The sequence below is a fragment of the Bufo bufo genome, chromosome 2 (assembly GCF_905171765.1).
Source record: "Bufo bufo chromosome 2, aBufBuf1.1, whole genome shotgun sequence".
In the NCBI taxonomy this organism is placed as follows: Eukaryota; Metazoa; Chordata; class Amphibia; order Anura; family Bufonidae; genus Bufo; species Bufo bufo.
In genome coordinates, this window is record NC_053390.1 from 105,765,524 (window position 1) to 105,792,519 (window position 26,996).

Here is a 26,996-nt window from a genome sequence, read left to right on the forward strand (position 1 = left end):
GGATCCGTTCCGCAATTTTGCAGAACGGGTGCAGGCCCATTCATTTTCAATGGGGCCGGAACGGATGCGGGCAGCACACTATGTGCTGTCCGCATCCGCATTTCCGGATCCGCAATTCCGTTTCCGAAAAAAAATAGATCATGTCCTATTCTTGTCCGCAACTGTGGACAAGAAAAGGCATTTTCTATTATAGTGCTGGCGATGTGCGGTCTGCGAAACGCACATTGCCGGTGTCCGTGTTTTGCGGATCTGCAATTTGCGGACCGCAAAACACCTACGGACGTCTGATTGGACCCTAAGACCTCTTGCACACAAATGTATTTACATTTCGTGTTCGTTCCGTTTTTATTTTGCGGACTGTATACGGGCATATTGATTTCAATGGGTTTGCAAAAAAAAAAAAAACGGAAGGTATTTCCATTCCGCAAAAAAATATGTCCTATTATTGTCCGCATTACAGACAAGGATAGGACTGTTCTATTAGGGGACAGCTGTTCCGTTCCGCAAAATACGGAATGCACATGGATGTCATCCGTTTTTTATGCGGATCATTTTTTTGCAGACCGCAAAATACATACAGCCGTGTGCATGAGGCCTAACAAAAAGCACTGGCCTCTCTGGTGGCCGGGACCATAGAGGTGCACATGTGTTAGTGCTTTTTCCATAGTGCACAAGCCAGGGTTGCCACCTGGCCGGTATTTTTGTGTCCCCATAGGCGCCAGTAGTTTTTTTTACCGGCAATATTAATTTCTAGTATTTTCTTACAAGGACTATTAGAACTATTCTTAGGGGGGCATTATTCTTACTAGGAGCACTAATGGGGGGCATTATTCTTACTGGGGGCACTAATGGGGGGTATTATTCTTAATGGGGGCTATTATTCTTATTAAAGGCATTATTCCTATTCGGGGCATTAATGGGGGGCATTATTCTTACTGGGGTGCACTAATAGGACATTATTCTTACTGGGGGCACTAATGGGGGGCATTATTCTTACTGGGGGCACTAATGGGGGGCATTATTCTTAATGGGGGCCATTATTCTTATTGGGGGCATTATTCTTATTCGGGGCATTAATGGGGGGGCACTATTCTTACTGGGGTGCACTAATAGGACATTATTCTTACTGGGGGCACTAATGGGGGCCATTATTCCTATTCGGGGCATTAATGGGGGGCATTATTCTTACTGGGGTGCACTAATAGGACATTATTCTTACTGGGGGCACTAATGATGGCATTATTAATTCTGGTCAGCATTAATATTATTGGGAGCCACTCAGCCACAGTATGACAGCGACTTAACACCCTGTATTAAGCCGTGCCCACAACAACACCCGCTTTGGGATTTAGCTAAAAATTTTGCCGGTATTTTTTTAGGGGGGGGGGAAAGGTGACAACCCTAGGGTAAGCACGACCACTGCTGCTGGGATTGCTTCATGAATGAATTTTGTACTAATGCTATATGTGCCGTGTGCAGACTGTGCGGCCCAGGGACAACTCTGGCGGGGATTCCCGGGTTACCGCTTTCACGACTCTATGTCCCCAAACCACCAGGGACCGTCTGACCGGGAGTCTGGAGGGGCGGGGCCGTGACATCACGGGGCGGGGACAACCTGAGGAGGCTGCTGCTGCTGCTGCTGGTAGCGCTGCTCTCAGAGCACGTTCAATGAGAGTGGGGGAGGGAGCCCCGCAGCTGCACGCCGGATAACGGGAGCAGTGGACTCTCCATCCCGCGTCCTGGGTGAGTGCACGTCCCTGAAGTCTCTGCCCTGGATGGAGGAGGTACAGCTCGGTGTCCCCCTGCAGCCTCATGGGATGCATGTAACACTTTTTGCATGAAGGGTTTGGGTCGCCTTCTGTGATGGGGGTCCTCACGCTGCACCCCTTCCCCCTCGTCTGTTCTGGGTGACCCGGTCTGAAGAGTTTCCAGCTTTCACGGAGGGCAATTAACTTCAGTGATTTTCTCCTTCTGTAGTGGTCGTCCCCCCTGAGCTGTGCAGGGAGCGTGCCCCCCCCCCCCCCCCAGTAATCTGGCTATAATGGTCGGTTATTAACCCTTCATGCCAGGGTTGTTTCATTCTTGATCAAGAGTTTGGAAAATGTCCCTGAGTTTGGAAAATGTCCCTGTAGATGTCTTCTTATGAGCTGGAGTCAGTTGTCAGGACTGTGAATCAACCAAAATGTTCAGTCCGATTGATCTCTGCTGTGACTGGGACAACTTGCCCAGAATTTGTGTAAGGCTGTGTTCACATAGGCTGTTTTTTTTTTTGTTTGTTTGTTTTTAAGCTAACGAATGAATGGGAAATATAATGACAGGACTTGTACTTCTCATTTCTGCTGGATCCACGTCTGGAATTGGCTAAAGAAATGCACCAAAAACATTGTCCCCCCCCCCTTCAGAATATTGCACCTGGGATAAAATAAGCCTGTGCAGTGTGTGTGTGTATGTGTAAGAATGGTTGGCAGCAGTGTGCGGGGCTTCTAGGAATAAGGGCAATAAAAGCGCAGTCTAGGGGATTGCCTTTCTCTTACAGCTGCAGTTCCCTTTGCGTCCAGCAGGGGCAGTAGAGTGCCTTCATGGTGACCTCCTGACAGCTGATGTAGATGGGACTTCCTATAGATGCCCCCAGCCTGCTATCTTCAGGGGCTGTAGACAGGGACGTTTCCTCCCGGGCGCAGCGGTGTAGACTTGCACTTGAAGCGTTCTCATAGCTTTAGGATGAGGTCATATTCTTATAGGACTGGGACGAGACCACCCAGCTGCCCATAAAGAGCCGACCAGCTGGGAGTTATCCTCCATTGTTCTCTGCGTCTTCTAGACTAGAAAGTATTTGTCATCATGGTGAAGAAAGGTCTCCATCTGGATGATAAACCGTTACTTCTGCTGCTATACACACACTGGATATGTGTATCTATGGAGTTGGGTGGTTGTCGGATACCTGTACCTATGGAGTTGGGTGGTTGTCGGATACCTGTACCTATGGAGTTGGGTGGTTGTCGGATACCTGTACCTATGGAGTTGGGTGGTGGTCGGATACCTGTACCTATGGAGTTGGGTGGTGGTCGGATACCTGTACCTATGGAGTTGGGTGGTGTAGCCTCCAGTCCTGGTTTTGGCTCACAATCCCTGACCATGTGAATAAGGCTTTATTCACACAGTCAATGTTTGATCAGTGATTTCCATCTGTGATTGTGATCTGAAACCAGGATTGGATTTACACAGAGATGAAGTATAAGGGCTCATGCACACAACCGTATACCCTCTGAGACATATGGTCCATGAGCAGGCCATATGTCCCGGAGCGGCATACATTGTGTGCACGGGAGCGCACACCATCATAAGTTACTATGATACTGTGCGCATCGGGCCGCCCCGCGGGACTATTGTCCTGCACTCATACGATCATATGAGTGCAGGACAGTAGTCCCACAGGCGGCCCGATGCGCACCGCATCATAGTAACCTATGTTGCTGTGCGCACGATCAATGCCGCTCCGGGACATATGTCTCGGAGGGTATACGGTCGTGTTCATGAGCCCTAAGGGAAAGATTTGCTCCTGTTCTGTGTTTAGAGCTGCACCTGATTTTGGCTCAGTGTCACTAACCAGACACTGATGTGTGAATAAGGCCTCATGCACACGACCGTTGTTTGGGTCTGCATCCGAGCCGCTGTTTTGGCCCATTCACTTCAATGTGCTGTCCGCATCCGTTGCTCCGTTCCGCGGCCCCCGCAAAAAAAATCTAACATGTCCTATTCTTGTCCGCGCTTTGTGGACAAGAATAGGCATTTATATTGCCAGCTTCCGTTCCGCAAATTGCGGACCGCAAAAAACGGCACAGTCGTGTGCATGAGGTCTAAACACGAGGTCTAAGGCCTAGAGGTGCTGTTGATCACTTCTCATCAGGTGAAAGCATTGCTGATGCCGTCGCATAAATCATCGTTTCGGGGCAGCAGATTGATTTGTGTAAACTGGGGTCTACAGCCCAGAAGCGATGGCTAGTCCCCATAGGGAGGAGATGATCTAAATGCAGCTCTCGCCTCCTTTGACAAACAAAGGCAATTATCAGGAACAAAACAGTTCCCAATAATTGCCTTCTGTATTGGCCTGTGTGTGTAAAGGGGCGTTAAGATTAGAAGCTGTAAAAGCAGCTTCTAACCAATAGTTACCAGTTAAAGGGGATGTCTCAATACAAGGCACTTACTAATGTATTGTTATTATCCATATTGCTTCCTATGCAGGCTGGACTCATTTTTCCATCACATTCCACACTTCTTGTTTCCATGGTTATGACCACCCTTCAATCCAGAATTGTTGGCTGTTCTTGCACATTGTAGAAAAAAGTGCCAGCCTATATTTGTCCCTATGGTCCCGGCCACCAGAGAGGCCAGTGCTTTTTCCTATAGTGTGCAAGCACGGCCACCGATGCTGGATTGCAGGGTGGTCGTAACCATGGAAACGATCAGTGTATAATGTGATGGAAAAAATTAGTCTAGCCACCAAAGGAAGCAATATGGATGATAATACATTAGTAAATGCCTTGTATTAATTTTCTCTACATGATACATGCCACTTGCTGAAGTAAGACACCCTTTTAAGGCTTAGTTCGCACCTCAACCATGGTTGGCTCTCTGCTACTCCCATTGTACTCGGCTACCTCCGGCCGGCTTGGAGAGGTGGGGTGCATGCTCAACCAGTGCTCCATTCAAATGGGGGACACGGGCCCTGTTCTTGTGATTGAAGTGGGCCCCAGCAGTCTAACAGTTCTCCCCCGTCCAGTGTCACATATGAAGGGTCCTGAGTTCTCATGCACTTGGTCGTACGGTCCTGTAATACAGCGCCAATGGGATTCTTTGGGCCCATACTGTATATCTGTGTGCTTTCATTCTTATACACGGCATGTTACATTGCAGAGATACCATGTGGCAGCACACATTGAAGCACCGTATATCATCGCCTCGTATTACTCCTTATAGGCAGTACTTGTAAGGGAGAATACCTCTGAAAGGGTTGTTTTACATGGGCTTAGGTGGGGCCGTAATGCGCACTGCAAGTCAATACATAAGGCCAATACAAACTGCTTAGAGAAGAAAGTCATTGGGGGTCATTTACAAAGACCTGTGTTTTCAGCTATTCTTTCACCCCCCCCCCCCCCCCCCCGCGCTGCTGAAGGATGCGCCTAAATTATGGCGATGTGGGCCTTGTCAAATTAGGCGCACCTTGGGCAGTCCGTGCGCCTGGAGTAAAGACTATTCTAGCCCCTGACTGAAGTCGTTTTTCGCCAACATTTACTTCCGTAACCAGGCAGAAATGTTAGTAAATTTGTCGGCCTGATACCCCATCTCTGACTGTAGACGTACCTACCTTGTGCAGTGTAGGAGATGATTGTTTGCCTGATAAAATAGGGAAAAAAGCTTCCCAAGGAAAAACCTTTCAAACATCTGTGCGGCATTACGTGGCTCCCCGCTAGCATTTCTATTTGCAATTACCTAAATCCTTATTGATTTCACAATCTGGCCTCTTCTCTATAGAAAGTAAATGTCCTGGTGACATGGAGTTCCCCAGGTAGAGAGTAATGGAGGGCAGTGGCAGTCCTATTTAAAGAGGACCTTTTCATGTTGTGTTTTTTTTTTTTTATAAATACCTTTACTTGTCAGGTACCCCCTGCTGACGCTGCCACCCTGCCTGTTTTTATTTCTCCAGATATCGCTCTTACGCCCCGCTGTGCCCACCTGCACTTTTCCCGCCCAGTATGTTTATACTGAGTATCGGTACAGGGAGGAGGAGACTGTCCTGTTTCTCAGTGGACGTCTCCTCCTTCCTGGCTGTAGTGCGGTCCAATCACAGCGGAGAGCGTCACAGCCAGGGAGAAGATAAAAGCTCACCTTCTCCCTGGCCGGGACCCTCTCCGCTGTGATTGGACCGCGGCACAGCCAGAGAGAAGGAGACGCCCATTGAGAAACCCTGGCGTCTCCTCCTTCCTGTACCAATGCTCAGTATTAACATACTGGGCAGGAAAACTACAGGGGGGCACAGCAGGGAGTAAGAGCGAGATTCGGAAAAAAAAACAAGCAGGTTGGCAGCATCAGTGGGGGTTAGGGTACTTTCACACTAGCTTTTTTCTTTTCCGGCATAAAGTTCCGTCACAGGGGCTCTATACCGGAAAAGAACTGATCAGGCATATCCCCATGCATTTTGAATTGAGAGTAATCCGTTCAGGATGTCTTCAGTTCAGTCGTTTTCACTGATCAGGCAAAAGATAAAACCGTAGCATGCTACGGTTTTATCTCCGGCGAAAAAAACTGAAGACTTGCCTGAATGCCGGATCCTGCATTTTTCCCCATAGGAATGTATTAGTGCCGGATCCGGCATTCAAAATACCGGAATGCCGGATCCGTCCTTCCGGCCTGCGCATACCGGTAAAAATGTGAAAAAAAATACAGGACTGATCCATATGTCCGCATGACAAGCGGAGAGACGGATCCGTTCTTGCAATGCATTTGTGAGATTGAGACGCATCCGTATCCGTCTCACAAATGCTTTCAGTCACATCAAAATCGGCGGATCCGGTGGGCAGTTCCGGCGACGGAACTGCCCGCCGGATCACACTGCCACAAGTGTGAAAGTAGCCTTACCCTGCAAGTAAAGGTATTTATCTAAACTAAAAAAATTAAAAGTCCTCTTTAATACGAAACGTCTGCCATCGGCTGCAGCATTGTGTTCCTGCAGACATCTTTTTCTGAGCTCTGCGGGAAACGTTCTAGATCATGTTGTCCCTCCATAACTGTGGGATCTAGGTATTCTCTTGATGGTGTGTTATTGAGCAGCCATTATATAGAATGACTGGCGGCATGTGTACATGGCAGCTGAAGGCGTCTGTGTTGGCCCCATGTTCATATGTGCCCGCATTGCTGAGAAAACTGAAGGTTTAATATATGCAAATGAGCCACGAGGAGCAACAGGGGCGTTGCCATTACACCTAGAGGCTCGGCTCTCTCTGCAACTGGTGCACCCTCTGCACTTTGACAGGGCCAGGCAGTGTAAACTTCTCTTAAAGTCAGTCATAGTGCATAGAGAGCTGACCTTCTAGGTGCAATAGCAATGCCCCCGTTGCTCCTAGAGGCTCATTTGCATATATTTAAAACTTCATTTCTCTCAGCAATGTGGGCACATACTAACATGGGTCCAACACAGATACCTACAGCTGCCAAGCGCACATGTAACAGGTCAGCCAGTCTCATGGGTACAAATCTGCTGACAGATGCCCTTTAAAAGGCAGGATATTTTTTCTTGTGTGGTCATCATGTCCAAGTAGATTAATCATAACATTCAAACCACCTGCCTACATTAATGTAGGCCCACCCAAATGATTGGCAGTAGCGATCGTTCAACCTCACACGGAGGGGAAGCCTGCTGTATGTGAATGCAGCTGAATGAGAGGGCAATAATCAGGAACGAATAGTTCACTCCTGATCATTGTCCGAGTATCTGCTTGTGTAAAAACGTGCTTAAAGGGGTTGACCTCTTCTCCACATGTCGTGACCTATCCTTACGATAAGCCATCACTATCTGATCTCCGGTGGTCTGAGTCCCCACACCCCTGCTGGTCAGCTGTTCTGTAGCTCTTGCACTACATGGTGCCATCCATCATGCTGTGGACAACGCTGGTTACTGCAGCGCTGCTCCCATTGAGCTGACGTCCCGCCAAATAATTTGGAAGGAATGATCGGTCATATTGAATTTCAATAGGCCCAATCCTAAGCCCCATCATAAGCCACACCTGAGCCGCTTAGCCTTGTCTGGGTGTCGGGAGGAATACCCTAAAGATATCCGCAGTCGACTGTCGGAGGTTGTGTGTGTGCTGTAATACAGAGCCGTCCAAGACTCCATATTGCCTCTGTGCCATCTTCATGAAGCCAGAAGGGGGCAGCAATATGGACTGCCTATGGACTACAGAGGCTTCACCCACCAACTACAGGGCATTCTGCAGGGGAAGAGAAGCATTGCACAGCCCCCATTGAGTTCGGTGGTTGCTTTGCATTCTGTTAGAGGGGGTCCTGAGTAGGGGTCCCCACTCTATATGTGCAGTGCATATGCCATATTTGATATAGTAAATGTTTGGATCCCGCATTAACCACACACAATGAGGGAGACTTATCGAAACTGGTGTAAAGTAGACCTGGCTTAGTTGTCCCATAGCAACCAATCAGATTCCACCTTTCATTTTTCAGAGCTCCTTTGGAAAATGAAAGGTGGAAACTGGTTGGTTGCTATGGGCAACTGTCAGTTTTCCTTTACACCAGTTTTGATAAATTTCCTCCTAGCAGTCTATGTAATCAGAAATATATTTTGATGACTTTAGGGAAATGGGGATTGTGTGGACTGAGATGATGATAGGTTTTTCCACTCTTTTGTAATATTAGCTGCTCTGAAAGGCCTCCATGATGAGATTGTGCGGCCATTGATTATTTAGCCTATTAACCCTTCTCGTTACTCTTCGTCGACTCCAGCATTTGGTGGTGATAGAATCCAGCTTCTATTTACTTGGTTTCAGTTAATTAGTTGTATTTTGTAATTAGGAACAATGATGGAGGTCCTACAGCCGTACACGAGACCCCCCAGCAGAAGCAGCCCCCCACTGGCAGAAAATGACCGGGTATTGACTAATGGCTATCTCATGGATGCCATTCACATAAGACAGCTGTCCGCTGACCTCCCACCTTGTGCAGGAGATAAGCCAGACACCTCTGCCAGTGGGAATGCAAACAATCAGGCATGTTACTATCCAGCATGCCATATCCAAGGGGGTAACAAGTAATGATGGGGCCCTACCCACCATGACCAGCCTCAGCAGTAGGGTCAGAATAAACTTCTTATTATTTTAATTTCTGTAATGCACACAGTCATGTCCCAGTATGGCACACACAGAGATGTCACATGGTGTCACAATCGACAACTAACAAAGCCCTATAAATAATACCTATAATAATAATAAAAGACTGACAACCAATTGTGGATAAATAAGGCCGCGGTCTTTATTAAATCTGGGGGTTAACCAATAAATATTACCACAATAAATTAATCATACTGATTTTAAATGAAATAAATACCAAAAAATCCCTTAAGTTAATATCCGTCCACCCAAAAGACTGGGCGACTAACCCCCCCCCAAATTTATCAAGACCGCGACAAAGAACAGGGAGGGCGGGCGGGGGATGCTTCCTTCTTGATTTAAGATTCCGACAGCCAAGACCCAGGTGAGTGACCGACCTTAAATACAGGTCCAGTTCCCGCCACAGAACCTCCAGGCCAATCCTTGATTCTGGCTAAAAATAGCCTAAGCCCAGCAACCGGACAGCAACCGTTCTGGACCAATCACCTAAGCCCAGCAACCGGACAGCAACCGTCCCGGACCAATCACCTGCCGTCCAGTTGCCGGCTTAACCTGAGGAGAAAAACCAGGGAGAGAGAACAGGGGGGGGGGGGGGGGAAGAAAAACTGGCAAAAAACATATAATGTGTCTCAATGACACCATGAGGGGCAAGCGCCAATTTCGGCCTTGCCCCTATCATTACAAAGTAATAGGGATCGACCAATATGTATTTTTTTTTTTTGGTTGTAACTAGAGCTGAGCGAATTTTCATATTTTGAAATTCGTTCACACTTTGGTGGTAAAAGGTGAATTGCGTTATAGATTCCGTTACCACGAACCATAACGCAATTCTATAACGGAATGCCTTTAGAGGCATTCCGTAATTCATTCCGTTATTCATTCCGTTATAATAGAAGTCTATGGCCCTAATAACGGATCCGTCCCGTTTCTGTTATGCAGTGGAGTCCTCTCCTTCATAATGGAAACAGGACGGATCCGTTATGCAGCCCATAGACTTCTATTATGACGTAATGAATAACGGAATGCCTCTAAAGGCATTCCGTCATAGAATTGCGTTATGGTCCGTGGTAACGGAATCCATAACTCAATTCACCTTTTACCACCAAACGAAGTGTGAACGAATTTCATAAGTGGAAATTCGCTCATCTCTAGTCGGAACCATTGAAACGAGCAGTGTATAATGCCATAGAAAAATGAATCCAGCCAGTAAAGGAGGCAATATGGACAATCACAATACATTAGTAAGTGTCTTGTATTAACTTTCTCTACATGATCAATGCCATTTGCTGAAGTGAGACAACCACCTTAAATAAGTCATCAGTGATCTGTCATTAGTGTGGTCAGTGTCATGATGACAGACCTTTCTCTACATTATATGTGGCTCCATTGTTTTTTTTTTTTCTGTTCCCCTTAAAACGCCTTAAAGCTTCAAGTAATGACTTCTGACCTTCCCTACTTAAGGTTAATTCATGCACGAAATAAACAAAGTGCTTTAAAGTAGGGGGTCTGGGGTTTTAAGGCTCACATTTGTGTTTAAAAGTCCCACTTGTCATCTGGCTGGAGAAGGCTGCAGTCACGCTGGATTAACCCATCACACTCTGAAAAGTGATCAACGGCAAGGTGGTAAATAGTTGTTGATCCGCTTCACTGTGTGAGGCATTTAACACAATGGGGCTATTTACGAAAACCAGAGGCGGCGTCCTCTAGAACCAAGTCATGGGATTTCATGGAATATCCACCCTGAGCGCAATTTAGAACATAATAAGTAATAGTTATAAGTTTAAAATTCTGTGTGGATTAATTTCTTAAAGGGTTTGGCCCATCTCATACATTGGGGCATATCGATAGGATATCTCCCCAATGTCTGATAGATGCGGGTCCCACGTCTGGGGCCCAGACCTGTCTTTAAAATGGAGTCTTCAAAGAGAAGGAGAGCGGACCGTGCATGCATTAATTTATAGGGCCTGCCGAAAATATTCTGAAGTTTTTGGAAGTCCTATAGAAGTGAATAGGAAGCCCACTGCGCAAGCGCGACCACTGCGCCATTCACTTCAATGAGGCTGACGGATATAGCTGAGCCAGCACTCGGCTATTTTCGGCAGTCCCGTAGAAATAAATGGAGGGAGGCTGCGCTTACCCGGTCTGCTCTCCTTCTGTTTGCTGGCTCCGTTTTAGAGATGGGTGTGGGACCTTCACCTATCAGACATTGGGGGCATATCCTAGTGATGAGCCAGCCCCTTTAATATAGGTTTATAGCAGTCATAGCTCTAAATAGCCTGCAGGGGGGGGGGGGGGGGGGGTCTCTAGGATTTAACAATTGATGATGACCTATGTGGTTCCTGAACCTGTTTTCTGTGCTGGAACTACTACCGAAAAATTGATCTGTGGTCGTACTAGGTTTTGGACTCCTGATATTGATGACCTATCCTAGTTGATAACCTGCTGGCTCCCCAGAGCCACCACCACTAGAGGGAGCTGTACAGGTAACTGCATTTGGTAGGCTCCCCTGCTCCCTCTAGTGGTGGCTGAAGGCAGCTAGAATGTTGCCTTTTGACCTATGTCAGTGCCGGACTGCTATAAACTTTAAAGTCATATCGAGAAGTGAATCAGTACAAAACAATGAACCTAAAAATCTGAGGCATGTTGTTTGGCATAAGCTACACAAGTGGGTAGCCTCCAAAGACGTCACCTTCAAAGTTACGGTCACTGGTAAGAATTCCTCTACTTGTCGCACATTGTTGTCCCATGACCAGTTCTGACAATGGCCGCCTTGTTGGTCTGTGGTTGCCGTGTGCGGTTTCTCAATGCCCCCACTCAAAACGGTGGCCGTGGGCTGCATGCTCTGTTGACCCCCTTGAACAGATCCCTCCCTCGGCAGTATTTTTCAGAAGTGTCCTAATATTTCATCGCCCCCCCCCACGGTGCCTCGCATGCCGGAGTCTGTTTATTTGTCAGGTTCGTCTCTTCCCGGAGATTTGGATTAACATGAATAAATAAATGGGGCTTTTTAATGAGTTTGCTGTGATGTGTGGAGTGATCTTCAGCTTTTCACATTATGTTGGGATTTTTGTGTTTGTTTTTGCTTTTCTAATCGTGACAATCATTTCCTTTCTTGGAAAGCGTTTGTCACTATTTTATATACACAACCGAAGCCACATATGTTAGATTTGTAGTAAGTCCAGACCTTCATGTGATGGGAAAGCTGGAGGTATGTGGGAAGCCGCGGTCTAAAGTCGCCCTTAGGGCCCTCTTACACGGGACAATTATCAGAAATCAATGCTAGGTCCTGATAATTGGCCTGTAATTGGTCTGATAATTGCCCCCTATTTCTTAGAACTGTATGTTGTGATGTTTCCCTCTTATTCCTACTAGAAGTGTTTTATGAAAGGGTGTTGGGTGTGTCCCTGCACAGTCTGATACTATCTAATCAGTGCATCCAGGGTCAGACTGCTAACACCCAGTGGTGCCTTTATTCATAAACTTCTAGCAGGAATAACAGAGGAATGGAACAACATAGTTATATGAAAAGCTGCTCCAGCATTGTTATTACATTGCTATAACAGGTAGTTATTAAAACGGACATGTCAGGAGAGGTGACGGGACCTTTTTTGCAGAACATTCACACGATTGTATCCGTTTTGTGGCGCACTAATCGCGGATTCACATAATACAGATGCGGTCTGTGTGCATCCCGCAGTTTTGCAGGCCCCATGAAAAAAAATGCCTGTTCTTGTCTGCAAAACAAACAAGAATAGGAGATGTTCTGTTTTCGGCACAGATGCAGTCCGCTCGCGGGGCATTTTTTGCTGCCCCGTAGAAATGAATGGGTCACATGCGATCCGATATGAAAATACACAGACTGACAATACGGTCATGTGAACGTAGCCTTAAAGGGGTTGTGCAGGCGGTACATTTTACACTCCTCAATGTCCATAACTATGATCTGTGGTGACGTGGACCATGAAGAGAATTGCAATCTCCATACGTTTACTGTCGGATTCGCCTTCCTCTGCAGCAGCTGTGATGGAGGCCGCCTAAATAGACACTCAGCAGGCAGGATCCCCCGCTGACGGCCACGTGAGTGATCAGGTCGTGTTTGCACCTCTCTGCTGACAGTCTGTAGGGGATAGCCATGGAAAATTCCTGGATGGCCGCTCCCTGTTTAACCGCACAAATAAATTTGAGTTCAGATTTTGATGTGTGGATCATTCTCTGTGAATGAAAGCACGTGATTAAGCTGTTAACGCAGATGGCAGACTGCTGTAATTGTCCGACATTCTGCCTATTTCCATCTCTGTTCAGTACGGTTCCGTTGACTATTATTGGGGGGGGACTTGGGGTCCAAATTGCATCCAGTGGAGAATGCTATGAATTTTTTTTATATACAGGAGCTGAAAACTGCATGAAAAACCCTCCATGTGAGAATATGGCGTCACACAGAGGTACAAAAACATCCATTGCATATCTATACTGCATGCTACCGCGAAATTGGCTAAGGTCATAAAGAGTAAAATCCACGGAAATCTAAGGCCTCTTTCACACGGGCGTCATGTTTTTGGCCCGGATAAGATGCTGGTGCGTTGTGGGTAAATGCATCACCACTCATCTGCACAGCCCCATAGAAATGATTGAGTCCGGATTCAGTGCGGGTGCAATGCGTTCACCTCACGCATTGCCCCCGCGCGGAAATCTCGCCCGTGTGAAAGAGGCCTAACTCTTTATTGGCAGTTTTCCCTGTGCTGACTTTTAAGGGTCCATTCACACGTCAGTATTTTTCTTTTACAGATTTTCGTTCCTTTTATTGCAGATCCGTGTTAACTCAAAAACGCAATTGTACGTCTGCATCCGTTCCATCCCCGCCTCTCCAAAAAAAGGAGGAATATAGGTTTGCTTGGGTACTAATGAAACTTTATTTTTCTATTTCCTGGAAACGGATCCACAATTGCGGATGACATATTGGTGCATTCCGCATGTCATCCGCATTTTTGCGGACCCATTGACTACAATGGGACCACGGCCCACATTTTGCGGACAATAGTAGGACAATCTCTATTTTACTTTTATGCGGCTCCACATAACGGAACGGGACAACAGATGCTGACAGCACACTGAGTGCTGTCCGAATTTTTTGGGGGGCCATTGAAATTAATAAGTCCGCATTCCGTTTTGCAAATATGCGGTCTACAAAATACTGACGTGTAAATGGACCTTAAAGGGAATGTTACCTACAGTTTTTATCCACCAGTTAAATTTATATCCTTTTTACTAATCTGTTTTTATTTTATTAATTTTTTTTTTATTCTGTTTTCTGAACATGGTTATGAGGTCAGCCATCTTGTCTGTTAACCTCATTTAAAGAGATGCTTTACAGCAGCCACCATGGTCCATAGGCAAAATGGAGAGGACTCGCTGACGTCAGCACAGCCTTCTCTACTCACCCAGCACAGCGCCGTACATTGTATAGTGCAGTGTTCAGCAACCTTTGGCGCTCCAGCTGCTGTGCAACTACAACTCCCAGCGTGCACACTTGCTTGGCAGTTTTTAGTTGTTTTTTTTTTAACTCCCATAGAAGTGAAAGGGGGATTCTGGGAGTTGTAGTTGCAGAACAGCTTGAGCGCCGGAGGTCGCTGATCCCTAGTATAGCGGCTGTGCTTGGTCTCGTGCTCAGCCCCATTCACTGCGCCTAGGACATGTGACTGATGATGACGTCACTCTGTCTAAAAAACGCTGGAGAAGGCCGCACTGTTCTCAGGAGCGCCAGTGCCTTCTCAAACAGCTGATCGACAGGGGTCCCGGGTGTTGGACCCCCACCGATCAGATACTGGTGATCTATTCAGAGGATAACCCATCTGTTAAAATATCACTGATAGCCCCTTTTAAGGCCGCCTCTGACAGCGCAGGCCGTCAAGGCCAGAGCAGCACACTTCTTTATAAATCGGGGGCCTAAGAGTTGTGATTATGAAACGTCATTCTGGGCTAATTGAGTCCCTGATTCCAAGCCAAACACTAACTAATTCTCCATCAGACCAGTTCTCTCCATAATACATGAACTTACGCCCATTATAAAGTGCACTTAAAAACCAGCCTGGGAAGGATTGATAACCTCACACTGACGATAAGTGATCACCGACACTGTGTATGTTCGGTATATGTTGGCTTGGATTCAGCGGTTGAGATATTCTTACAGTACAGAAGTAACGAGAGGCAAGTGCTAGTGAAGAATTGGAAAGTGAACGGTTAAAGGCGTTTTCTGGGGGTAAAATATTGATGACCTCTAATAGACAGTATAATTCGGCACTAGTCCATTACGTGGTGCTTGTGTCTAGGGAAGGCATCCCAGAATTAGAGCAGAGAGAGACCGCCACTCACTATCCTTTGCGATTATGGTTGGTTTATTGCGGCATCTGTGTGAATACATATGACGTGTTTTGGCTCCGGCACGTTTTTGAAAAAGGCTCGTGCCTTAATTAAAACACATCACATGTATTGACCCAGATTCCGCAATAAATCTACAAAAATCACAAAGGAAATTAAGTGCTGGTCTGTCTCTGCTTCTGCTCTAGTGAACGCTGCAGCGAAATGTGTCCAAGGGGACGTCTCATGGTGAAGGGTGCCCGGCTGCAGCTATCTCGTTTAGGTGCCCAGCGCCGCCTTCTGAAGTGAAATCGCCGCCCTCCCTTTCATTAGATCCGCCTACCTCAGTTCATCGCCGCCTCTCTAACGTCAGCTCGCTTCAGCCAGATCCCGCGCGTGCGCACTAGGTATAACCTGATGCGCCCGTGCGAACTACTGGCAGCGGCCTCGTTTAGCGAAGTGCGCATGCGCCGTCCGGCGCACTTCGCTCGAACCTGCCTTGACCGCCCTATTACAGCCCATCTGGATCGAGCGGGATCTGGCTGAAGCGAGCGGACGTTAGAGAGGCGGCGATGAACTGAGGTAGGCGGATCTAATCAAAGGGAGGGCGGAGATTTCACTTCAGAAGGCGGCGCTGGGCACCTAAACAAGATGGCTGCAGCCGGGCACCCTTCACCATGAGACGTCCCCTTGGACACATTTTGAAGTGAGTGACAGGTGATATAAACCAGTTTTTTATGATTATAGAGCCACAGGAGCATTTGATAAGGTCACTTTAGGATTCAGTATATTACTAGGGACATCGCCATATGTTTAGGTTATAGGCCTAATTTCTGATGACAGAATCCCTTTAAATTGTTCTAGTTTTGGTTTTTAGTAAACTGACTTATTTTTGGGTTGATTCACTTTATCATGGACCCTCTCACATTGTACCGTATATTCTGCTCGCTCAGCTATTGTTATCTGCTCCTTTTTTTGTACTGCACATTGGAATGTGGCGGAGCTATAACATCACAATGCTTTTTTGTCTTCTCTCTCCATGCACATTTAGCCCATTCTGCCTGGGCCAGAAATATTATAATAGTGTCCTGGAGAGGGCTGTGAACTTGAGGCGAGGAATGTCGTTTGTACACTTAAAACAGGAAGCGGCTGGAATTCCCATTTCTATTGTGCATCGTGGGGGGGGGGGGGTCACCTCTCGTCTGTGTACCGACATGCTGGGGGACTTTTATTGAGCTGTGAATCACCCAGATACACAGTAGATAGCGAGTGTAATCACATAATTCATTTGATCATCACTTGGCCTATGAAAGGGAACCTTGGTGAGTATGCATCCTTTTGAAGTGTCACTGTACTTGAAACAAAGAAAACTGCCAGAGGCATATCAAAGGTTGTGACTGATGGGGGTCCGAGTCCTGAGACCCCCACCGATCGCTAGAACGAGGAGAGGGGGATGCTTGCAAACCACCCTCTCCTCAGGAGTTGAGACTTTCTCTTAAGCCCGTAACCTTACAGCGAAGAGAGCGTGCTATGTGAGCACCTCTCTCTCCTCGTTCTAGCGATCTGTTAGACCTCCACCAATCCAAACCTTTGATATATTGCTATCGGTCTTTTTATAATTTTTTTTTTTTTTTTTTTTTTACACAATAACCTTTTATTGCAAAAATTTGGCTTATGTTTCCAACTTCAATCAAACAATTGGGAAAATGAGAACATAAGTAAAAGAAGGAACGTGCAATAAACATGAAATGAAGTGGTTGTCTAATATTGTGGGTTACATCTAGTTCCTCCAAGGGCACCTAAATAGATTTATATTGGAGCAGAAGAAAGGGAGGAAGAGAGCTGCCTTATGTTGGTGGGCCGTGAAGGGGTTTCTCTTGCAGGACGACACACTCGGACAGTTAAAATAAAGTGGTGGTGTCCGTGCCCTCAAAAAAGATAGCAGAGATCTGAAAGAGAGAAATCGATCCAAGGGGTCCAAACCTCCAGGATTTGACATGGTGTTGTGCTAGGATAGAAGTACATTTTTTGTTAATCATGTAAAAGTCTAAACACTTCTTGACTTGTCACATGCTAAATGCTTTCACTACATGGAGGTCACTACCGCCCTCAATGGATACTCATTCTGTCTATTCTTCCTCTTGGTGCTCTTGCGGGTTACCGCAAAAAGCAGGTCTCGACTTTGGCTAAGGGTTCATGCCCATGAACGTAAGGACTCCGTGCCCGTATTGCAGACCCCAAACGGTGGATCCGCAGTATACGGGCACCGGCCTTCTGCACGTGACTTGAATGGCTCTGCGATCTGCAAGATACGGCAAAAGATGAGACATGTTCTATCTTTTGCGGAGTGTAGGCATGGATTCGGAAGCCCACAAAAACACTACGAAGCTCTTCCATGGACTTTTAGGTCTATGCCTCCGCACCGCAAAAGATAGGACGTGTCTTATCTTTTGCCATATCTTGTGGATCTCAGACCCTTTCAAGCCAGTGGATCTCCTAAGGGCTCATGCACATGACCGTTGGATGTTTTGTGGGCCGCAAATTGCGGATCCGCAAAACACCAATACCTGCCGTGTGCATTCTTCACTTTGCGGAACAGAGTTTCTTAATAGAGATAGATTCCACATAGAAGTCTCCACTCAATAGCCAAATTTAGAAATTATTCTATTGAGGCAAGAACCCCGGTGAATCCATTCTCTGTATTGTTTTCTATTAGACTATTTTGCTATACTAAGCATTGTTTCACTGTGGGACATTGTTAACCAATACAAGATGCGCCATCTGCTGCTATGAAATCTTTTTTTATCAGACTAAGTATACTTTATGTGCTCTATAAGGGCATTTTTATTGAAATTATTGCCTTTTTTTTATTTGGCTCGTTCTTGATTAAGCTGTTTCCACTCTGAGATTCCAGACCTTTGCCTGGTTTCAGTGTTGATGTAGCTGCCGCCCGTCTGTCATGGCCTTCCTTGTGTGTGGCATGCTACGTGGACTTGGTTACTATGTTGTGTTACCCAAGACTCCAGCTAGTGAGAATACTGCTAATCCCTTGACTATATCTTTACAGAAGGTGTACGTTTACACCCCCTGCTGAGGCGAAGGGTGTGACCCATCCTTGATTACAGGATGTTGATTTTGGGCCATGGTGATGATTTGCTTAGATTTAGATCCTAGACTTTGCTTAATTTCCTCTCGACTCTTCCTGACCTGCAGAGCAGGGGCCTTTAATGTCATTTTCTGTAATGATTTGTAAAATTTCAGAGGTTTAATGTCCATTTGTCTAATGTTTTTCAAGCCCCTATAAAGTGACCCTCTTGATCACAGTAAAAATGTCACTATACACATAGAATGTCTAGGTGACATACCTGGTGCCCTCCTGTTTAATATTGTTGCCAGGGTACATCTCATTCCAAGTCTCCTCCTCATATATGATTTCTTACAAAACGTCCTTTGTATCCCTTTTCAGTTATTTCTGGGTGAGGGGCGAGAAAGATCATAACTTGTGATCTGCGTCTCAAGCATGGAGGAGTAGACTTGGCTTTGTGCCATCCAGCAGGTTATATCTGCTGCTATCATAGACTGCACAAGAGGGAAGGAACTTGGGAAGGCAGTGATAAGATGAGCACGGCATCAGTGTGGAGATGGAAGGTGCATTATTTGGGGATATTTACTAAGACTGGCTTTTTACGCCAGTCATAAGATCCATCTGATTTATGATGAGGTGTGTGCTTCGTCATAAATTGGGCACACCTGTGGCAGCCCTTGTGACTGGTGTCGCTAACATTTGTTACTAAATTTGCCAGGGCTGGAGTCCTGGCATGGCCCTCGGCATGTCCACCCTCTGCCTCCATCACCACCGAACTGCTGAAGACAGTGTAAAACCGGCTGTGTGACAATAAGAAGGGCCGTGCGGTTAAGAAGGTGGACTTGTGCCTATTTTACCACTAAAATAGTTGCAAATTCCTTAGTAAATGTCCCCCATAATCAAAACAGGATGGACTGGAGCTAGGGCTGGATGATTATTTTTACTTTAAGGACGATTATTGATTTTTCTTGATTTTCATTCATTTATTTTTTTGGCAATAACTTATTTTTTATCTTTCTGTTGATAGGGCGGCATACTATAGGGCTGCAGCTATCGATTATTTTAGTAATCAAGTATTCTACCGATTTAATCCAACAATTGAAATAACTATAAACCCCCCCCCCCCCCCCCGTGCCATCAGTCGCTTCCCCCCCCCCTCCAGGTGCCATCAGTCGCTTCCCCCCCCCCCCCTCCAGTGCCATCAGTCGCTTCCCCCCTCCCTCCAGTGCCATCAGTCGATTTCCTCCCCCCCCTCCATCCAGTGCCATCAGTCGTTCCCCCCCCCCCCCCCCCCCCCCCCCCCCCCCCCCCCCCCCCCCCCCCCCCCCCCCCCCCCCCCCCCCCCCCCCCCCCCCCCCCCCCCCCCCCCCCCCCCCCCCCCCCCCCCCCCCCCCCCCCCCCCCCCCCCCCCCCCCCCCCCCCCCCCCCCCCCCCCCCCCCCCCCCCCCCCCCCCCCCCCCCCCCCCCCCCCCCCCCCCCCCCCCCCCCCACCCCCCCCCCCCCCCCCCCCCCCCCCCCCCCCCCCCCACCCCCCCCCCCCCCCCCCCCCCCCCCCCCCCCCCCCCCCCCCCCCCCCCCCCCCCCCCCCCCCCCCCCCCCCCCCCCCCCCCCCCCCCCCCCCCCCCCCCCCCCCCCCCCCCCCCCCCCCCCCCCCCCCCCCCCCCCCCCCCCCCCCCCCCCCCCCCCCCCCCCCCCCCCCCCCCCCCCCCCCCCCCCCCCCCCCCCCCCCCCCCCCCCCCCCCCCCCCCCCCCCCCCCCCCCCCCCCCCCCCCCCCCCCCCCCCCCCCCCCCCCCCCCCCCCCCCCCCCCCCCCCCCCCCCCCCCCCCCCCCCCCCCCCCCCCCCCCCCCCCCCCCCCCCCCCCCCCCCCCCCCCCCCCCCCCCCCCCCCCCCCCCCCCCCCCCCCCCCCCCCCCCCTCCAGTGCCATCAGTGCCTAGCCGCAGCACCAGTGGACTAAAATGCCCTGACGATGTGTGTATGTCAGGATCCAGTGCAGCGCTGTGCGGGCAGGCAGATGACCACAGAGCGTGAGTAATAGCAAGCTTCTCACACTCCGTGGTCACATGACAGAAAGAATCATCGATGCAAATTTTTTGCATCAAGGATTTTTTTGACAAGTTAATCGATTAATTAGAGTAATTGTTTCAGCCCTAGTATACTGTATGTTGAGGGGTGTCATATATATATATATATATATATATATATATATATATATATATATATATATATATATATATATATATATATATATATATATAAAAATACAAATAGTGCAGCAGCACAGTCAGATGAGATGTACCGGGTGCAAACTCCCCACAGAGGTCGGCTCTTCCTCCACGAAATATATAAAAAACGAATGATGAGGCAGCACTTCCAGTATAAGGTGAACGGGTGAGGAACCCCAACTTTATTCAAGCGACGTTTCGGCCTGCTCAATGAGGCCTTTCTCAAGCTACATAACAGTGCATATGACAGGGTATAAATACATCCCCCAATCAGTACAGTTCAATTACAATCAGTGGTTAGGCGTGACTACAAACCAGTCACGTGATCATTAACCATTTAAACACATGACATAGGTGTATAGTAAACATTCTCATGTTGTGAGCATACAAACATTTCATAAGTGATCTATGATGCCAAAATAAATAGTATAGCGAGATAAATCTCTGTGTATCCATTACAATTAAATAGAATATGCATCTCTCTCCATTTAATATGTGATTAACTATATCGAACACTGTGCAAAACGTGTTAGGTACATACAGGGTTAAAAACATATGTTGCTGGTACAGCCGTACCTTAACACAGATTAAAAACATCAGGACGGAGCTCACCATACTTGAGTGCTTGGAACCGGCCGGCATTGGCGTCCCCTCGTCTGCGATGCGCATGCGCCGAGCCCGACGCCATTGGCCACGCCCCCCGATACAGCCGCGCTCACACGTGACAGCTCCATGGACCGCAGCGTCATCCCCTGGAGCGCACCGCAGGGAAAACAGCTGAAAGGGGAGGGAGGTCAAGGCATGTGACTCAGCGTCAGACGCATAGCACCTGGGGGTGTGCCGAAGTGACCATGGTGATGTAAACAGTACGGAGACCTGCGGGCATACGCACCATAACTAGGACCCTTATATAAGCACATAGTCCAGGTCCCAATACACCTATAGGTGCATTTAGTCAGCTCAGCGGGTAGGCGATCTAGCTCTGCCAGCGCACCCAGAGCGACCGCCCAATTCACACTGGCCTTCCCCAATGCACCTTATTAATGTGTGGTTACGATGGGACACACCTCCCATCTACCTACACCTCTAGCACTGATGTGTGTAGGAAAACTCCACCAGCTCCCAGTGTGTGGCTAGTGAAATCACACCCCATCAGTACCAATAAGAGAACTATCAGATATCAATAATTAAAAAATGCTTCATGCCAGTGATCCAGGTCATCAGTCGCAGTCCCGCAAGTCTCCACACAATGGTCACTATCACGCTCTGGTATCCAAGGTCATTAGGCGGCTCCATCCAGTACATAGACAAAGGCTCATCAAGATCATCAAAAGACATCTAGAATGAATGAAAATTGTATCAATATACATTGTTTATTTAATCAGACACATTAGCACTGTTATATGTCTCCCACACCAGACAGAGTGGTCAAGGACCCCCACGTCGGCGTGCGCTGCACCTATCCATCACCCACATAATTCCCATCTACATTCTGCATTAAGGCCGTCAGGCTTCAGTGTCCGTAACCTATATATCCACATAATCTCACGTTGCTTAAGTAATCTTTCCCTGTTACCTCCCCGTTTGAGTGGGGGGATATGATCTATCACCCTAAACTTGAGATCTTTCTCACCGTGACCTGCCTCAATGAAGTGCTTGGGCACGGGAAGGTCTCTCCTTTTTTGCCTAATCGAGTACCTGTGATAGTTCATTCTCGTCTTGACCTCACAAGTGGTCTCCCCCACATAAAAAAGATTGCAGGGGCAAGACAAGAGATAAATCACGAATGAACTATCACAGGTTAAGAAATGCCGTATTTCAAATTCCTTCTTCGTTATTGGGTGTGTGAATTGCTCACCTTTTAGCATATAGCTACAGTTTACGCAACCTAAACATGGGTAGCATCCGTATTTCTTACGACCTAAATAGGTCTGGATAGGGGTTTTACCCCCTGTCACCTCAGCTTTGACTAGCTTATCTCTCAGGCTCGGTGCTCGCCTGTAGGACATCAGAGGAGGTACGGAGAATTCTTTAACCTTTTTAAAGTTGCTGTACAGTATTGGCCAGTGCTTTTTGATAGCGTCTGCTACCTGATAGCTACCCTCCGTGAAAGTTGAGATGAACGGCACTCTAATCTGTTTGTTAATGTCTTTCGGGGTCCTTGATTCCAGTTCATCCCGCTGTCTCTGAACTAGTCTTCTAGGATATCCCCTATTGACAAACTTGTCCGCCATTTGCGACAATCTCGTGTCACGTGTCTTGGGGTCTTTAACAATACGTTGCACACGGAGAAACTGGCTCCGTGGCAAGGTTTTGACCATGGACCGTGGGTGACAGCTCTCGAACTTCAACAACTTGTTGCAGTCCGTCGGCTTAGTGTATAAGTCGGTCACAAGTATAGTACCTTGTTTGATCACCATGGTATCCAAAAATTGGACCTGCTCGGTGGAGTATGTTAGAGTAAACTGTATATCTGGGTCTATTGTATTCAAAAAAATGTGGAAATCGGCCAACTCACTTTCAGTGCCGTCCCAGATGACAAAGACATCGTCTATGTATCTCCACCACCCCCGCACAAGGCTGAAGTGGTGGGACACATAGACGTGCTCAGCCTCCAGGCCCGACATGAAGATGTTGGCGTAAGTCGGCGCCATATTCGAACCCATAGCGGTTCCCCGCTGTTGTAAAAAATAACCATCCTGAAAAGCAAAATAATTGTACCTCAAAACTACACCGAGCAGGTCCAATATGAACTCTCTACATTCATCAGTATACTGGGTGGAAACCAGACATTTCCTGACTGCCTCTACACCCCTATCATGATTTATAGAGGTGTAGAGGCTCACCACATCAAAGGAGACCAGCAGGATCTTATCCGTCACTTCCACCTCAGCAATCCTGTTAAGGAAGTCACCTGTGTCACGTATGTAGGATCTAGCTCCTACAGCAAACACTCTCAGTATTTTATCCAGGAAGATGGCTACATTAGAGAACACAGACTCCCTCCCGGAGACAATGGGTCTCCCCGGGGGGTTCTGTAAACTCTTATGAATTTTAGGTAACACATACATCAATGGTGTTTTCGGGTGTGTTATCAATAGATACTTGTAAAGAGCTTCATCGATCAAACCTCCTACTCTGGCTCTATCAAGTATATTAGTGATAACCTTCATCACCTCAAATTTAGGGTCATGATTCAGCTGTCTATACACCAGCGGGTCTCCCAGCTGCCTCTGTATCTCTGAGACGTACCATTGGGTGTCCATCACAACAACGGCACCCCCCTTGTCGGCCGGTTTGACCGTGAGGGAGCCGTTGTTGCAAAGTTCACCCAATGCACGTATCTCAGCTGACTCCCGGGAGGGAGTCTGTGTTCTCTAATGTAGCCATCTTCCTGGATAAAATACTGAGAGTGTTTGCTGTAGGAGCTAGATCCTACATACGTGACACAGGTGACTTCCTTAACAGGATTGCTGAGGTGGAAGTGACGGATAAGATCCTGCTGGTCTCCTTTGATGTGGTGAGCCTCTACACCTCTATAAATCATGATAGGGGTGTAGAGGCAGTCAGGAAATGTCTGGTTTCCACCCAGTATACTGATGAATGTAGAGAGTTCATATTGGACCTGCTCGGTGTAGTTTTGAGGTACAATTATTTTGCTTTTCAGGATGGTTATTTTTTACAACAGCGGGGAACCGCTATGGGTTCGAATATGGCGCCGACTTACGCCAACATCTTCATGTCGGGCCTGGAGGCTGAGCACGTCTATGTGTCCCACCACTTCAGCCTTGTGCGGGGGTGGTGGAGATACATAGACGATGTCTTTGTCATCTGGGACGGCACTGAAAGTGAGTTGGCCGATTTCCACATTTTTTTGAATACAATAGACCCAGATATACAGTTTACTCTAACATACTCCACCGAGCAGGTCCAATTTTTGGATACCATGGTGATCAAACAAGGTACTATACTTGTGACCGACTTATACACTAAGCCGACGGACTGCAACAAGTTGTTGAAGTTCGAGAGCTGTCACCCACGGTCCATGGTCAAAACCTTGCCACGGAGCCAGTTTCTCCGTGTGCAACGTATTGTTAAAGACCCCAAGACACGTGACACGAGATTGTCGCAAATGGCGGACAAGTTTGTCAATAGGGGATATCCTAGAAGACTAGTTCAGAGACAGCGGGATGAACTGGAATCAAGGACCCCGAAAGACATTAACAAACAGATTAGAGTGCCGTTCATCTCAACTTTCACGGAGGGTAGCTATCAGGTAGCAGACGCTATCAAAAAGCACTGGCCAATACTGTACAGCAACTTTAAAAAGGTTAAAGAATTCTCCGTACCTCCTCTGATGTCCTACAGGCGAGCACCGAGCCTGAGAGATAAGCTAGTCAAAGCTGAGGTGACAGGGGGTAAAACCCCTATCCAGACCTATTTAGGTCGTAAGAAATACGGATGCTACCCATGTTTAGGTTGCGTAAACTGTAGCTATATGCTAAAAGGTGAGCAATTCACACACCCAATAACGAAGAAGGAATTTGAAATACGGCATTTCTTAACCTGTGATAGTTCATTCGTGATTTATCTCTTGTCTTGCCCCTGCAATCTTTTTTATGTGGGGGAGACCACTTGTGAGGTCAAGACGAGAATGAACTATCACAGGTACTCGATTAGGCAAAAAAGGAGAGACCTTCCCGTGCCCAAGCACTTCATTGAGGCAGGTCACGGTGAGAAAGATCTCAAGTTTAGGGTGATAGATCATATCCCCCCACTCAAACGGGGAGGTAACAGGGAAAGATTACTTAAGCAACGTGAGATTATGTGGATATATAGGTTACGGACACTGAAGCCTGACGGCCTTAATGCAGAATGTAGATGGGAATTATGTGGGTGATGGATAGGTGCAGCGCACGCCGACGTGGGGGTCCTTGACCACTCTGTCTGGTGTGGGAGACATATAACAGTGCTAATGTGTCTGATTAAATAAACAATGTATATTGATACAATTTTCATTCATTCTAGATGTCTTTTGATGATCTTGATGAGCCTTTGTCTATGTACTGGATGGAGCCGCCTAATGACCTTGGATACCAGAGCGTGATAGTGACCATTGTGTGGAGACTTGCGGGACTGCGACTGATGACCTGGATCACTGGCATGAAGCATTTTTTAATTATTGATATCTGATAGTTCTCTTATTGGTACTGATGGGGTGTGATTTCACTAGCCACACACTGGGAGCTGGTGGAGTTTTCCTACACACATCAGTGCTAGAGGTGTAGGTAGATGGGAGGTGTGTCCCATCGTAACCACACATTAATAAGGTGCATTGGGGAAGGCCAGTGTGAATTGGGCGGTCGCTCTGGGTGCGCTGGCAGAGCTAGATCGCCTACCCGCTGAGCTGACTAAATGCACCTATAGGTGTATTGGGACCTGGACTATGTGCTTATATAAGGGTCCTAGTTATGGTGCGTATGCCCGCAGGTCTCCGTACTGTTTACATCACCATGGTCACTTCGGCACACCCCCAGGTGCTATGCGTCTGACGCTGAGTCACATGCCTTGACCTCCCTCCCCTTTCAGCTGTTTTCCCTGCGGTGCGCTCCAGGGGATGACGCTGCGGTCCATGGAGCTGTCACGTGTGAGCGCGGCTGTATCGGGGGGCGTGGCCAATGGCGTCGGGCTCGGCGCATGCGCATCGCAGACGAGGGGACGCCAATGCCGGCCGGTTCCAAGCACTCAAGTATGGTGAGCTCCGTCCTGATGTTTTTAATCTGTGTTAAGGTACGGCTGTACCAGCAACATATGTTTTTAACCCTGTATGTACCTAACACGTTTTGCACAGTGTTCGATATAGTTAATCACATATTAAATGGAGAGAGATGCATATTCTATTTAATTGTAATGGATACACAGAGATTTATCTCGCTATACTATTTATTTTGGCATCATAGATCACTTATGAAATGTTTGTATGCTCACAACATGAGAATGTTTACTATACACCTATGTCATGTGTTTAAATGGTTAATGATCACGTGACTGGTTTGTAGTCACGCCTAACCACTGATTGTAATTGAACTGTACTGATTGGGGGATGTATTTATACCCTGTCATATGCACTGTTATGTAGCTTGAGAAAGGCCTCATTGAGCAGGCCGAAACGTCGCTTGAATAAAGTTGGGGTTCCTCACCCGTTCACCTTATACTGGAAGTGCTGCCTCATCATTCGTTTTTTTTATATATATATATATATATATATATATATATATATATATGCACTGTATTTCTCTCACCTCCACGGGTCCAGTATGAGGTTGGTGCCCAGGACAGCGCAGTCTTGGAAGTCTAGTAAGATGGCAGAGACAGTGGTCATGATGATGCAGAGAGAATCTGCACGGGCACAATGGACGCTGCTGTTCTTGGTGAGCA

At 47.6% G+C, this 26,996-nt stretch overlaps 1 protein-coding gene across 2 annotated transcripts in view; it reads left to right on the plus strand.

The window, feature by feature from the left end:
- The first annotated feature begins 1,636 nt into the window (after window positions 1–1,636).
- LHFPL2 (LHFPL tetraspan subfamily member 2) overlaps window positions 1,637–26,996 on the plus strand; it is a 115,233-nt gene continuing 89,873 nt past the window's right edge. The window contains exon 1 of one of the 2 annotated variants that reach the window (XM_040421391.1): window positions 1,637–1,743. The gene's annotated coding sequence lies outside the window, so the exon portion shown is untranslated. The remainder of the gene's footprint in view (window positions 1,744–26,996) is intronic. The other variant, XM_040421392.1, reaches the window with a different exon arrangement.